This window comes from Caretta caretta, chromosome 6 (genome assembly GCF_965140235.1).
Source record: "Caretta caretta isolate rCarCar2 chromosome 6, rCarCar1.hap1, whole genome shotgun sequence".
Lineage (NCBI taxonomy): Eukaryota > Metazoa > Chordata > Testudines > Cheloniidae > Caretta > Caretta caretta.
Window position 1 is genome coordinate 74,486,755 of NC_134211.1, and position 16,159 is coordinate 74,502,913.

The window sequence follows — 16,159 nt, forward strand, 5'->3', positions numbered from 1 at the left end:
AGGTTTATAGTGTTGTTCACTCTAGGTATTTACACCCTGGCACAAATTACAAACACAAAATAAAAATAAATGTACATCATGACTTTTTTAAAAAATGAAAGCAAAACCAGCTAAAAGTAATTTTCTATAATCCCTTTTAAATTCAAAGGGACTCAAAAGAAATCTCTTGGAAATTTGCTTTAATTATGTAAGAATTTTCCTCTGGCTTCTCCAGGATTCTGTGTTTAACTGTAGATACCTCTTAGTCCAATAACATAAATACTCGCCACAGTCCTTGTATAACAATTTAACAGCTACAAGAAAGAATCTGAATACTATTAATGTAAAAATAAAACACTACTTGCCAAGACACAGCAAAGGGAAATGGAGAGCTTCATCTCAAAATATTCTTTACCCTTGGACATAAAATAAACATTTTAAAATGTTTATTATAAAAAGGGGCTCAGAAAGGCAAGTCTTCTATCAATCAAAGCACTGAGTTAGAAATAAAATAGGAATGGGTTGCTCTCTAAGTATTCTAGACAGTTTCATTTTTACCTCATGCTTTGTAAGACTTTCTTAAATAAACACAGCAAATGATGATTGAATATTTCTAGCTTCTCACTTTTGTTAGGGAAAAGTAATACTAAAGCTGTTTTGTATAAAAATTGGATTTCAAGAAAAGAATTCTATATAAAAGAATATACAAAATATTCTGCTTAAATTTAAATAATATATTAACTTCTCGGGGGGGGGGGGTTCCGAACAAAACGTTAATTTTAGCATCAGAATTGAGGAAGATGACTGTATTCTGTTCAGTGTAAGGCAATAAAAAACATTACAAAATAATTTATTCTTCCAGTTAGAAATGGCTGAATTAGGTTATAGCCACCTTAAGGAGGGTTTCAAAGGTCAGCAGTGGTAGGAAGGTATCAGTTGTTGTTTATTCAACCCGGGCATAGGCAAGTGCTCTATCTCCTCTCATCTCTTGGCCCTGTAAAACCCTTGGCCTGCCCTCTCTCGTGCTAGTTTGTGCAGAAACATGATCTGTGTTTGATGTTCTTCTACTTCAGCATGTAGTTCTGCTGCCATGCATTTCACTGTTACAGGCTGCACTGTAAGCCTTTGACAGTCACATGATTTTAGTGCTAAATTGCAAAGAAAATAAAGAGAGAAAGAAAAAGGAGGGGTAGTGAAAAACACGATAGTTCAGGCTTCCCTATTTTTATTAGATTTATATTTTTGTTGTGATCTTTTGTTTTTGTGCTTCAAGATGTATATTTTGTCAGACTATTATAAGGAAAGGTAGAAGCTTTTATATGACCCCAGATGGGGGAAAGGAAAGAAGATGATGATGATGATGATGCTTTATAGGAAAATAATATAAATATAGCGCTGAGTTTGCATTTATTATATTACTGTATAAAAACATATTTGAAACTTGACAACGTCAAACAATGGATGAAAGTAATGACTTTGACATACAGCAAACGTTTCCAAACAAAAAACATTCTTGTAATCTTTTGATGTGCCAGTGTATTTAACACTTAAAAGGCACCCAGAAATTTTTGGAGGAATGCTAATACATTTCTCTAATGAATTTCTCTTACATTCAAACAAAAAAATAGTCGTACTAGGAACATTGTGCATGATAGTAGTAATAGGAGTGGTGTAGGTAAATATGCCTTTTTTTAAACATTCCCTTTCGAATTTCTCTTATTAGATAACACTGTAGTTTAGTTCACATCAAATGTTTTAATTGAAGAGGATATAATTTTAACACATACAACAAACATTTGATGAGTCTCTGTAGTTTATTGTAGCTGTTAAAAAGTTGTGGCTGCTGCCAGAATACCAGTGAAAGTCTAAAGCTGAAACAGATGTGATTAGCAGAAACCGTCTAGAGAAGCGTCAGGCCCAGCCATCCAGACAGGCGCGGCCCTTCAGATGTAAATAATTTGAACAATATTAACTGCAGTTGCCTGTATTATAGGGTACATTAGATTTATTTTATGGTTTGGTTGGCAAAGGTAGCTTGCGTGTCCAGTCAAAGCAAACCTTCATGGAAGTGTGAGGAGACAAGAGCAATAAACGGGGGGTTTTCTCATGTACTACTAGGGGAAAAAACTACTGCTCTGTGCAGTGTTAGTGTTATTTTTCACAAACCTATTTTCTCAGACAATACAATAGCACAAAAATGATGACAAAAAGCCACAGTAAATTTAAATACCACCCAGTGTATCTGAAATAACACGTTCAAGGTAAATGCTTGTTTCTTCAATGAAAGTAGATTGTTACTATTACACAAATTATTTGCTGACCACTTTATCAAGGCATTCATTTATCTGTATATCATAGATGTTAAAATAGGAAGGATTGAGTTGTCATGCTAGAGAGAGATGTCTTAGTGGTCTAAGCCTTGGGTTTGAAATACCTAGACTCCATGGAACCAAGAGTTCAAATCCAGACAGGGGCCATTCAGCCTTTCATCCTTCTGAGGCAAACAGATTGAGTTCCTTGCAATTTAATGGACAGACATTCTTAAAGGGACAGTTTCAACTAAAAATTGGCTCAAAAATATTTTTTTTAAAAAAACAACAAGCTTTTGCAAAACAAATAGAAATGTTTCAATTACTTTTTTTAAAAACTTTGAGTCAAAACAATTTCTAACACACATTCTGCCCATGCTTTGCAGCCTTGAGAACTTTAAAGTTAAAAAGACTATACACATAAGTTAGATTTAACTGAATATCATTTTTCAGGCTGAGAAAAATACAGAAAGTAGACAGTATAACTAGTGAAATAGAAATAAGAGGTGAAATCCTGGCTCCCATTGACTTCAGTAATGCCAGGATTTCAACTAAGGTTTTTATAGTTCTTTCATTTTCAATAATTTGAAATATTTCTAGTAACATAAGCAAAGATATTAATTTTATAAGATGGGATGTTTAAGTTAACACTGTTCTTTTAAAAACAAAGTTTCCCTTTGCTTTGCATGGGTTTTAAAAATCATATTACCCCTTTTGCTTGGTCTATGGCAAAAATTTCCATTTCCCTTCCCTTCACCCCTGAAACTATTCCTTTCTTATCATTGTGCAGTATGTTGTTTGGTTGCTGCTCCAGAAAGGTAGTTTCATGTCAGTGGTTATGTATAAATGTATAAAATACATAATTCTTTTGAGTTGAAAGCTGATGTACCTGATCCATTTTTCTATATCAGGCATTATTTTACATACCCTTATCATGTTCCCTCTCATTCATCTCCTGTTATGAATAAACAATCTCAATATTTTCAATTTCTATTTATATGAGAGGTTTTCTGTGCCCTTGGTCTCTCTTGTTGCCTTTACTTGTTCTGCAATATTATTTTTGAAATGAGGTGATCAGTACTGCACACAGTATTCCCGATGAGGCAGTACCATTGATTTACATAAAGGCATTATAAAAAAATTTGTATTATTCACCATCCCATTCCTTATGAATCCTAGCACTTGCTTTTTTTTTTGACTGCAGATACATACTGGTGTGTGTATATGGGGGGTGGCGAGGTGTCTTTGTTGAGTGGTCTACAGTGGTAGAAGGGTAAGGCCAACACTAAGCACTTTTGACATCCCACTCTTATTGTATAAGGGTAGGATTTACAAAAGTGCCTGCGTGAGTCAGAAGCATATGTCCCATTGAAAGGCCACAGGATTTGTGCTCATAGGACAGTTCGTTGCTTTTGTAAATTCCACCTTTTATCATGTGCCTATGTAGTTATATATGAGGATGCTGGCCACCATTTCTATGCTAGCAAATTATGGGTGCAACTGAAATAATTAAAATGTTTATATTACAAGCTCAGTCAAGTACATATATGACTAAGTGGCAATACATTTCCCCTCAAATAATGCAGATGCAAAGTTAGAGGATTGATGAAGCTTGGGCTCAAAATTTATTTATGTATCTGTTTGTTTATTGTGTAGAAAATTGTGCTCTGGGTAAGTAGTAGTATCCATATGATAAATCACTCAATCGTGTGATATATGTAGGATTCACCTTTAGTAGTCTCACCTGTCCCCTACCCACTAATCCATCTCCACCATGACTTATTCTGCATGTCATCCCCATGAGCACCTTCTCCTCATAAATATGTTGTTTAATATTTATTATATTCACTATGGTAGTCTCTAGGGACTGACTGAGAACAGGACTCCGTTATATTAGACCCTGCAAGTAGAAAAAAACTGTGACAGGGTAGTATGCGCTTATGGGTAGCAGTGCTTACTGGTCAGCCCAACCCCAGTCACATGGCATGGGCCTTCAAAATTATAGAAAGTTTTTGTTTGTTTGTTTGTTTATTCAAAGATCTAGGAAATAAGAGGTATTGGTGAAGAGGAAGCAGTCCTGGGAATAAGTAGTGCTTGGGAGAAAGGCAATCGTTGTTTCTTTAAGGGCCTTGCAAGGCGGGTGGGGCAAATCTCCCCTCTCACCCAGGCAGTTGGGAATGAGCTGGGAAAAGGAGACTAGCATATATACTGCCTTCTCCCTCATAGCAAGGCAGACATCATCAGGAGAAGCTGCCTCCGAACTGGAGGACTAATTGGGAAAGAGTGCTCAGCTCAGCTGAAAGTAAAGCTGTCTAAAGCCCTGCAGCTGGCCTAAACCACTACCCCAGCTCCATTGAGGAGGGCTGATCAGGAAGCTCCCGTCTGAAGCGGGAGTTACTGTCTGTTCTAACGCTAGAGGCAGAGAAACTGCCTGAAATACAACCCCAGCCCCAGAAAGAGGGCTGAGGGGGATTCCTATCTGGGGGAGGGAGATACTGTGACTGGGCTTAAGGCGAGAGACAGAGGGATTGCTCACAATACAGCCCAGCTGCTTCAGAGAAGGGCTGGAAGTGGCTTCAAGGAAACCACTTCATAGCTGGATAAGAAGAATCTGTCAAAAGCCACAAATCCAAGGTGGGGCTAGCAGAGCCACAGATGTGGAGGAGCCACTGACAAGCAGGGAGAAGGTAGGAGCATCCCAGGGAAATAGTGGAGGTATTGAAGGAAGAGTCCTTAAACAGGGTCCCTGGACTGGGACCCAGAGGAGAAGGTGGACCTGTAGGTTCCCCCAATTCTCCCTCGGAACAAGAGGGGAAGTACAGACATCAAAAGTAAAAAAGGCCAAGAACCGTGAGTTCCAGACAGAAGCTGAGGGGCAGGCTTAGAGGCCATTAGATGTGGAGCTTTTTTATTTTGGAGTTTTTCTATTAATCCAAGAAAGGGAACAAATTGAGGTGTCCTGGCCAAAGGGCTGGGCCATGGAAACAGCAGGCTAGTGTAGAACCGGACAGATAATGTGACTGCTAGAGTGAAAGAACTGCTCTGACAGTGCATCCTGATACTTGGATACACTCCTGAGATAAGAGGCTCAACTACAAACTCAAATAGGCAAGACAGACAAAGGGTGGGGAAAGAGGTATGACATGCTGTAATGTTTTGGGATCCAACTCAGACCAGTGAGAGATTGTGTCACCACTTGTCCTGTAACTCTGAGTGCCTTAAAATGTTCTGCTGCTGTAGCTCCCTGTCTGGATGCTCCAAGCCAGCATACAAGCATGCACTGTGTCTGTCTGTCTGTCTATTGAGCTGCCCTAGTTCAGAAACTCTGAATCCAGTAGCCTGCTTGTTACACCTCAACCACACTCTGGTCTCCCCAGCCATGATTACTACTAGCCAAGTGACCCCAACACACCTCAAGTCCCAAATTCCCCAAAGCTGTCTGCCCTGAAATGTCCAGCTGCCTCCTGGACCATTGAGAGAAGTTGTAAGGTCTGTTGCCCTTTTAAAGAGACAAAAGCACAGCAGCTTGTTGCTTTAAATGGAGTTAATAATCACTGCAAGTCAAACAACACTGGGTTGATTTAGAATAAAAGTAAAACAAATTTAGTTAAAGTGTAAGGGATAAAGTCAGAAATGGTTGCAGACAAATAAAAATGTGGGGGAAACACTTTCTAGTGACTAAGACTTAACAAAACTACAATCTTGGTTAAAGGTAAGAGTCTTACCACCTTCCAGCAAGATGGCTGACCATCCCTTTGGTCAAGTTTTCCCCCAAAGTCCAAAGTACTTGGTTCCTTTGTCTTCTTAGGTAAGTGTAAACTTGGGATTCTTTGCCCCTCTCTTTTATAGTCAAGAGAACTTTTGAAATGTATCCTTAAAGTTCAGTGCCACTGCTGTGAGGAAACGTGCCATGGAGTCTGATGGAGAAGGTTTGATGCTAGTTTCTTCCACGCTGGTGCTCCTACAATGCAAATTGATCAGTCCCTGTGGCCTCTGATGTGCCATGAATGGCTCCTTGATTGTGATCTCCAATTGACTGTGACTGCACCTGGATAGAGGCATTGGCCTTTCCTTTATCTGGAAAAACAAATGTTTACCCACTCCCCAGATTTGTCTGGTTCATTCACATTTCAGTCCCATATTTCCTTCATATTTTTATAATCCATTGGGTGTTTACATATATATACCATGAAAGAATATTAAAGATCAGTGTGTTATTGGTTTTTTAATGATATCTCACATGACACCAATTAGATACAAATTATGACATAAGTGACTTGAGGTACCCTGAATTGGTCAGGCCAGCTGAAAATTGCTGCCTGATACTAGTGAGTCCCTTGCCCTCTGGCACTGGGATGCTTTTAGGGTCATACATACAAGCAGAGTGAACAATGTGATGGCAGACAAACACAATGTTAGTGCCACAATTTTAAAAAATGCTTTTGGAGTAGGGCTATGTTAGGTGCAGAGTGGTTAGTTAAATGGAAAAACAATGGAAGAATGAGTGGACTTTGAAATGGGTGGCTGAGGGTAACAAGGGAGGAGGGTAGCACAGAGGGTAGGTGGAATGAGGCTGAGGGGAAGAGACTGTCAGAGATGGAGTGCAAGGGGGTTGGAGGTAACAGCCAGTCAGCACGGGGGTAAGAATGCAAATATGCAGTCAAAACTATAGAAAGTTAAGGATAGTTAAGTGCTGAAATAGGCTAGTTCAGGGGTCTTAAACTCCTGGCCCATGGGCCATCTGCAGCCTGAGAACCTCCCCAATGTGGCCTGCGGGGCTCCAGCAATTCTGGGGCCGGGTCTCTCCTTTAGCCCCACCTGCATCCCCGGGTGCTCACCCATCCTACGCGTCCCCTGGGTGATTTACAATGGCTCAGGGCCCTGCCCACCACAAGCAGCGCAGCAGAGCTGAGCAACAACTGCCTGCTTGCTCCACGTGTCTGCCGGTTCCTCCCTGCGGCATGAGCCAAAAGAAAAGGAAATATTTGTCCAGAAGATTGGCCTTTGTCCTGTATTATCAATTGTATATAGAAATAGAATTCTTTATGTAGTGCTTTTCTTACTCAAGATATCACAGAACATTTTACAGAGTAACTAGCTCTGTTTTGGTACTTCAGTGACTGAATAGGCAAATGCAATAGAGTATGTTCTCATCAAAATCTCATACTCAACCATGGTCTGTTTTTTTGTTTGTTTTTAAAGAAATTAACTCAGCCCACTGTGCGTGGGTGGGTGTCAATAAATTATTTAAAGTAATAGAAAATTAGTTAGCTGATATTAAACAAAATCTGAAGAGACTCAGCCCCATGGTAATCTCTAAAGTGATTACTCCAGCATTAACCCTTGGGCTAATGTTTGAGTACATATATTGGTGTTACCGCATGGTACGAAGCTCATCAGCCTTGAGCTGTTTTTGATCAAATGGGGATGTGAATTTCACAGTTGAAGTCCCTCCAATGACAATGCCCTGCCACCAGAAATTCTAATTTAAAGAAGGGATGATATGACTTTTTTTGAGTAGCTAAGGTCAAGACCCTGAAATTACTATCCACACCTTGAATTATACCTAGAAACAGTAAGGAGCCAGTGACTTTTTATTGGGAATTGGTTAATTTGAGAAAAGGAATATTGGCTAAGACTCATGAATCTGCATTTTTTTGGTTCTAGCTTCTAACAATTTTGAATGCTGACTTTCTTTCTAAATACTCCTTACTAATTCTCTGCATAATTTACTTAATATGTGCCCGTAAATGGTTATGAGTGGAAGATGACTGTTACGTGATAACAATGGATAAAATTTTCAAAAGGACATAAGTGATTTAAGAGTCTAAATCCCATTTTCAAAAGTGATTTAGGCACTTAGAAGCCAGTGGGTACATCTACATCAGAGCTGGTGGTGTAATTTCCAGCTCTAGTAGATGTATGCATGCTAGCTTTGATGGAATTAGCATACTAAAAATAGCAGCATAGCTGCAGCTGTGTAGATGGTAGAATGGGCTAGTCACCCTGCCTTAAGTCTCATCCAGCCCGCTATGTACATACTTGATTGGTTAATCCATCCTGCCACCCATGCCCCTGTGGCTACACTGCTACTTTTAGTGCGCTAGCTGAGCTGGAAACCACACCTCCCCGGGCATAGATGGACTTAAGTCTCATTGAAATTCAAGTGCCTAAGTCACTTGAAAGTGAGACTTAGGAGCCTAAGTCACTTAGAGAGTTTTGAACATTTTATCCAGAATCAGTAGATATGCTATATTGTTCTTTTCAGGGCAGGGTCAGATCAAATAATTTCTTATTATTAATTAAAATAGTTTAAAATTAAATTTTTGAGAAGCAGGTACAGGATAGATGGTGAGGAACAAAAACTCTTGTATGTATGTGGTGTTTAATTAGAAGTTATTGTAAGTGAAACAAATTGTGATACCTATAGGTAAGATTTTCCTACTGTTTTCACTGTCAAGCGTCATTTTCAGATGCTTATTATTTTGCCAAACATTTACATTTTTGATCTGCAAGCCAATGTTGGAGGAAAGTTAGAGCAGGGAAGATTTTGTTTTCAAGAGTAAAAAATGTCAGTATTTTCTGATTCAAAAAAAAGAAAAAGAAAAAAAAAAGCTTGTGACCTTTATGGGAATAGCTTTCAAGCCTCAGTGGGAGGTGACGGAAACTAGGTCATAGATGTGCCTTTCAGCAGTCCAGTTAAAAACAGTTTTAACTTGAAAGCTTGTCTCTTTCACCCATAAAACTTGGTCCAATAAAAGATATTACTTCACCCACCTCTTCTCTCTAATATCCTGGGACCAGCCTTGCTACTACAACACATCAAACAACGGTTTTGATTTGGCAGGTACAAGATAGGGGTTTAAAAATAAACTTTGTGCGTGTGCACTGTGTTTTCTTACACAATAAAACTAAAAGTCTGCTAGCGTTCCAGTGGTACTATGCGTGTGTGTAAACTTACAATGACTGGAAATTTCCATTAATGGATGATCTCTCAGTATTCCATTAGATGTTCGCATGTCTGCATAAGATAGTTGAATGAATTTTCACTTTAATATGTAGAAGACTCAACATCTGTAGAGTTTGGATAGTGTGAAGTGAATGAGGCATGGGTAAGCAGTAAGTGAGGCTGTGTATTGTATTGTGGGCTAAGCATTGCTAGAAGCTGAAGTTAGACAAATATAGACTAGAAATAAGGTTCAAACTTTTAATAGTGATGGTAATTAATCATTAGAATAACTTACCAATGGATGTAGTTGATGTCTTATCACTTGAAGCCTTTAAAATCAGGAATATATGTCTTTCTAAAAGATGTATGTTTTAGCTCAACCAGAAGTTATGGGTTTGGTGGAAGAATTACTGGTATTATGCAGGAGGTCAGAGATCCCACACTACAGAAATAAATTGGAGATCAGCTTTTTTAACATACACTGTCACAGTCCACAAACACACCTTATTAAAATTTTTCTGAGACCCCCTGTACCTGATTCATTGTACATGGTTGTTATATGTGGTCTAAATTAGGCAGACAGTACAGTTCAGTTCCATAATACTAATTTCCTGTACTGCTCAGACACATCGGACAAGACTGAGGGTGTGATCATTTATTGGGTTCTGCTAGCACAGACCCCTGCACCTGTGTGAAATCCTAATGAAGTTAATAGTCTATACTTACAGGACCTGACTGGAAAAATGATGGGGTTTTGCTTTGCCTAGTTGTTACATTAATTTATATGAACTATTCTTTCCCTTGCAGTATGTTTGTCATGGTGTTTAGATTTAGTAAACTACAGTTTTAGAGTGAATACAGTAACCAGAGTCTTAGATGTGTTGCTATGGTATGAAAAAATATTTAGTTTTACTAGCAACCTTTTTTTTGTTTGATTTTTGCTTGGGAAACAATCTCAACACAAGGGATTTAAGATAGTAAATACAACAATAATAGATGTAAGATGTTGGTTTGCTTTGTCTGTCTCTTAAAGCAAAACAGGGTATTCTTTTATTTTTAGTTTATTTTGATTTAATAAATGTATGATCTAATCTCTGAGCACATCATTACATACAAGATAATCACAAGCCATTATAAAATCTAAAATACTTCCCATCAGTTGTAAATCTAAAAAACAAACCAAAATAGAATGTCTAATAAACCTTCTGACAGCCATCAAAATTACTTTGTGAAGATTTCCATTACATAATTCCCCATTCAAGGCACCATTCTTTCACTGAAGTGCCTGAGAGAACAGGTGTATCTTATAGGGCAGTGGTTCTCAAACTTCAGAATGATAGAAGATTAGGGTTGGAAGAGACCTCAGGAGGTCATCTAGTCCAACCCCCTACTCAAAGCGGGACCAACCACAACTAAATCATCCCAACCAGGGCTTTGTCAAGCCAGGCCTTGAAAACCTCTAAGGATGGAGATTCCACCACCTCCCTAGGTAACCCGGTCCAGTGTTTCACCACCCTCCTAGTGAAAAAGTTTTTCCTAATATCCAACCTAAACCTCCCCCACTGCAACTTGAGACCATTGCTCCTTGTTCTGTCATCTGCCACCACTGAGAACAGCCAAGCTCCATCCTCCTTGGAACCCCGCTTCAGGTAGTTGAAGGTTGCTATCAAATGCCCCCTCACTCTTCTTTTCTGCAGACTACATAAGCCCAAATCCCTCAGCCTCTCCTCATAAATCATGTGCCCCAGCCCCGTAATCATTTTCATTGCCCTCCACTGGACTATCTCCAATTTGTCCATAAACTTTCTGTAGTGGGGGGCTCAAACTGGATGCAATACTCCAGGTGGGCCTCACCAGTGCCAAATAGAGGGGAATAATCACTTCCCTTGATCTGCTGGCAATGCTCCTACTAATGCAGCGCAAGATGCTGGTAGCCTTCTTGGCAACATGGGTACACTGTTGACTCATATCCAGCTTCTCATCCACTGTAATCCCCAGGTCCTTTTCTGAAGAACTGCCACTTAGCCAGTGGGTCCCCAACCTGTAGCAGTGCATGGGATTCTTCTGTCCTAAGTGCAGGACTCTGCACTTGTCCTTATTGAACCTTATCAGATTTCTTTTGGCCCAATCCTCCAATTTGTCTAGGTCACTCTGGACCCTATCCCTATCCTCCAGCATACCTACCTCTACCCCCAGTTTAGTGTCATCCGTGAACTTGCTGAGGGTGCAATCCATCCGATCATCCAGGTCATTAATGAAAATGTTGAACAAAACCGGCCCCAGGACTGATCCCTGGGATGCTCCGCTTGATACCGGCTGCCAACTAGACATCGAGCCGTTGATCACTACCCGTTCAGCCCAATGATCTAGCCGGCATTCTATCTTTATAGTCCAATCCGTACTTCTTTAAGTTGCTGGCAAGAATGCTGTGGGAGACCGTATCAAAAGCTTTGCTAAAGTCAAGGTATATCACGTTCACCGCTTTCCCATATTCGCAGAGCCAGTTATCTCATCATAGCAGGCAATCAGGTTGGTCAGGCATGGCTTGCCCTTGGTGAATCCATGTTGACTGTTCCTGATCACCATCCTCTCCTCCAAGTGCTTCAAAATAGATTCCTTGAGGACCTGCTCCATGATTTTTCCAGGGACTGAGGTGAGACTGACCGGACTGTAGTTCCCCGGATTCTTCTTCTTCACAAGGTTACAACTTTAGCAATCCGAGGACCCCCATTTTGATTTTAAAATTTTTGCAGACCTCTAAGCCCCCTGCTCATCCCCAGGCCTCACCTACACTCCATCCCTTTCCCCAAGGCCCCACCTCCACTTCATCTTTTTCCCAAGCGCACCCCATCTCTGCTCCTCCCCTCCCTCCCAGCACCTTTTGCACGCTGCTGAACAGCTGTTCCCCAGCGTGCAGGAGGCGCTGGGAGGGAAGAGGAGGAGTTGATCAGCGGTGCCTGCAAACACCCTGGAGGTCTGCGGACCCCAGTTTGAGAAACACTGTTATTGGGTGTTCTGGAAGTCACCAAATCCAATTTCTGCCAACCAAGGCACTATCGAGAGGACAGGACCTTTCATCAAGAACCGCCTTGACAATAGCGCTCTCTCTGGGAACTAAGATCTTGAGCACCTCAAATGGTGGTGGTTGAAGAATCACATGGGGAAAATGCTCTGTAGCAGACAAGACTCTATCTATTTAGGATTTTGTTTGGTGGCTAACGGTCAAGTCCTTTCCCCGTTGAACAGTCTATGAAAGCAAATTAACAGTATAGTAGCAAGGAAAATAATTATGCATAAGAGCATAGATCTTCTACTAATTGAGAACTTTGTACAGTCTCATTGTTCTTATCAGAGCCTTGTAAATCATTTATAGGTAAGACATCCCAAATGTGAATGGCAAATTTAACTTGAGGTGTGTCTATTCTTTTTGCCCTTTAAACTGCCCTTCATGTAAGACACAGATGTTTACTGAAATGCTTCTGAGAGGTTCTGTTAATACCCTCAACGTCTGTTGCCTTCAGCTATGGACCCTCCCCTATACATTCCCAAAGTCTCTGTGTCTCATAGATAAATGCATAAATGCATCTTCATTCAGACCTCCCACCCCTGATTTAATATTGAGATTATTTGGCAAGTTATTTACATGCAAGACACGGGTCACAAACTTCACCTTGAGGAAGTTATAAAACATTTATACAAAATCAAAATAATTCAACATCATTATTAATATTCTGATATCACATTAAAGGAAAATGCAGCTAAAGTCTGTCTATCACCATTCTGATCCTCACAGAGACATGGACCTTATGGTACAGAAGTGGATCCTTTTAGTTTTGTTCTGCTAAACTTGGTTTTTAGGATATAACTTAAAGGCTCCTTGGTATAAAAGAAAGGGTGATTCTAAAAGTCAGTCCAGGGAAGATGGCCAAATAGAACAATAATTCTCCTGCCAAAAATAAGCCTGCCTTATAATGCGAAAAAGAAAGCAGCACGTCTTTAACAATCCCACAATAATATAACCTACCAGGCTCTGAGCAGACATTGGGATATATAAACAGTGGTGGGTGCTAGCAGCTTTCACTGTGACATAACTCAAGAGGGATAGTATCAGTGACAGGTTTACAGGAATCCATGGCGTTAAATACTTGGGTTCACTGTCAGGATGATTCTCATAAGTGCTACTGGTGGGTCCTGGTAAGTAAATGTTCTGCTATTCAGTGTTATCAACACTGAACTATTTCTGGTTTTGCATTTACTTTAAAAATGATGCTTAAAAAATACCAACTCCTGCCCGATTGACATTGCAGTGCTCTTTACGTGAAAGTTTGTTTATAGGCAATGATTCTTCTGACAGATTTACAGTGTCTGTGGAGGTTTAAAAGACTATTGCCCAATAGGCATTAAGTGAGAGGCATTCAGCTTTATAAATATTTTAGCTTATATTGGGGATTTTTTAAGAACTTTCTGAGCCAAATACTGCATTAAAACTGAAGACAGTGGCAAACTAATAATCAGCAGTTTCCAGCTTTGTTCTAATGTTTTGCTAATGGTTTCCATTTCCATGGCCAAGATTTGGAGTGTGAAGCACAATGTACATCCAACAGTTTGTAATTTTAGGGTTTTCAAATAACATTTATTCTTACATTACACACATACTTTCTTTTTGCAATAGTTCATCTAGAAATAAACAGTTTTCAAAGTAGCCTATTACAGTTAATGTGACTAACACACAAAGTGTATCAAGAAAACGTCCCAAAAGTTTATTAGCACAGTCGACAGCTTACATCTGTTTGCACTGAGTAATGCTAAACAGGTTGTTTATCTTAACACACTTGTGTCTTTGCTTGGATCATCACTTTGGAATTGGCTAGTGAGGGAGGAAATGTACATTTGGTATGTTTTGGTAACTCTTCCATTAGCCTCCTTGGAATCTTAAAGGTTGCTCTGTTGCCTTTTAAGATTTGTACATGTCTCCCTCATAATCAATCTGATCTGCTTATCCCATTATGGTCATTTATGATTAAAGCTTGCTGAAATAATTTTTACTTTGGAGAGGATGTGCTTTCTATTGAAACACCCTCTGTATAAGAGAGGCATTATTTAAAAATCAGGAATGGATTTGCATTGCAAGCTCTTTTTTTTTTTGTACTGTAGAGAATTAAGATAAATGATAAAACATCACATTTCATTTGTAATTTCTTTATAATGTGTTTGACTTAACTGAGCAGAGTTTTTTTTAAAAAAGCGTTAACATCCTTTGAAATAAAAGAAACATTACATAAACATGTAAGTACTTTTGGAACTACAAATGGTGTTTCTAAAGGACATTGAATGAAAACTGCCTACCATAGATCAAAGTCCACTCTTAAAAATTAGGGTTTTTAAGTTACTATTTTTCTTTGTGTTCTCTATGGATAAAAATCATACCAAATATAGAGCATAATGTGAGGCACAGAGAGATTGTGACTTCTCTAATGTCAGATACGGAATTCGGAAATTTAACTTTTAATTTATATAAAAGATTATATTCAGGGGTAAGGGAAGATTACTGTCAGGATTTGAGTATTATATGGGAAGAGAATAAAAAAATGCACTACATTAAAATCCATGAACTAAATGAAGAGAGCAAAGAGGGGGGAAAAAAGAAGCATTAAGGAGGGAAATACAGAAAGGAGAGAGAAAGGTGTGTGTTCAACAATTTAAACTTACAAAAGAAATATGTAGGAACACAGGAATTGTCATACTAGGTCAGACCCGTGGTCCATCTAGTTTTGTATCCTTTAGCCAACACCATGTGCTTCAGAAAAAGGTGCAAGATGCCTCACAGTTGGCAAATGTGGAGTAATTAATCTCATTGAGGCTCCTAATCCCTGATAAAGATTGAGCTAAAATATGAAACATGAGGTTTTATCTCCTTAGCAATTAATGAGGCAAGCATTTCACATCTGCCTTGAGAGTCAGAAGGATCCAGTCGTTAGGGCATGTCTTATATCCAGCTTGAAGAAGTAAACAAAAATCCTTATCCCTTCTTTCAATATAATTAACTAGAATCCAAGCTCAGATGCACCTATTTTTGGCTAGAACAAGTAATTTTTTTCTTCATAGACTAAAGCTACAGAATGTTGAGTACCATGTAACCTAAATTCTAAATCAGTTAAATAATTGAATGCAGGGGCTTAATGAGGATGTAGGCAACATTGTGCATGTATTTGGGACAATCAATGGCCTCTCCTTGCAAATATTTCTTATACTTTAAAGCAAACTGGCATGTCGTTAAAAGCTCCCATTACTTTTGCTTAAATTTAAAAATAAAATAAAATAGCATATGGATTCAGTACAGCAGCTGATAATCACCTTCCTTCATCTTTTGTTGACCAAAGCAATTTAGGATTGCACCCCTTGTTGACAGATGCTGACTTCATCATTAGTGCCCACGCCCTTGCTAACTCAAAACTAGAATTCTGCAACAGGCTGTATTTGGGGCTACTCTTGGTGCTCTTCTCAGAAGCTTCACTAAGTGTAAACGTCTGTGTTCCATAATCCACATTGGCTGCCAGTGAATTTCTACATGCAAATCCATGTGCATCTAAATATTTATCTGTGAAGTCTTAAATAGTTTAGTCTATGGTTATCTGACAGACAACCTCTCCCTCTATGACCTGGCCTGATAGCTGCTGTCTGAAGGAGAGTTTCAGTTTTCTGTCTTAAGGGTGAAGCTCATGTGAGCTCTAAGTACAGACAGTGTATTAGAAATGGCAAGACTTTCTGCTGGACTCTTATTCCATTATATATAGGCTTGGCAGAATTCAATTTTTTATATTTTTTTTTATAATTTTGACTGATAATATTGATGTTTATTTTTAAGCACTTTGTCTCACATTTCTCAGTTTAAGTAATCACAGTTGCAGGAAATTATGCAGGG

The 16,159-nt window shown here is 39.1% G+C and overlaps 1 protein-coding gene across 5 annotated transcripts in view; it reads left to right on the forward strand.

The window, feature by feature from the left end:
- The window catches only part of FMN1 (formin 1), a 393,819-nt gene that overhangs the window by 289,003 nt on the left and 88,657 nt on the right, over positions 1-16,159 (forward strand). The gene's annotated exons all lie outside the window — the stretch shown is intronic.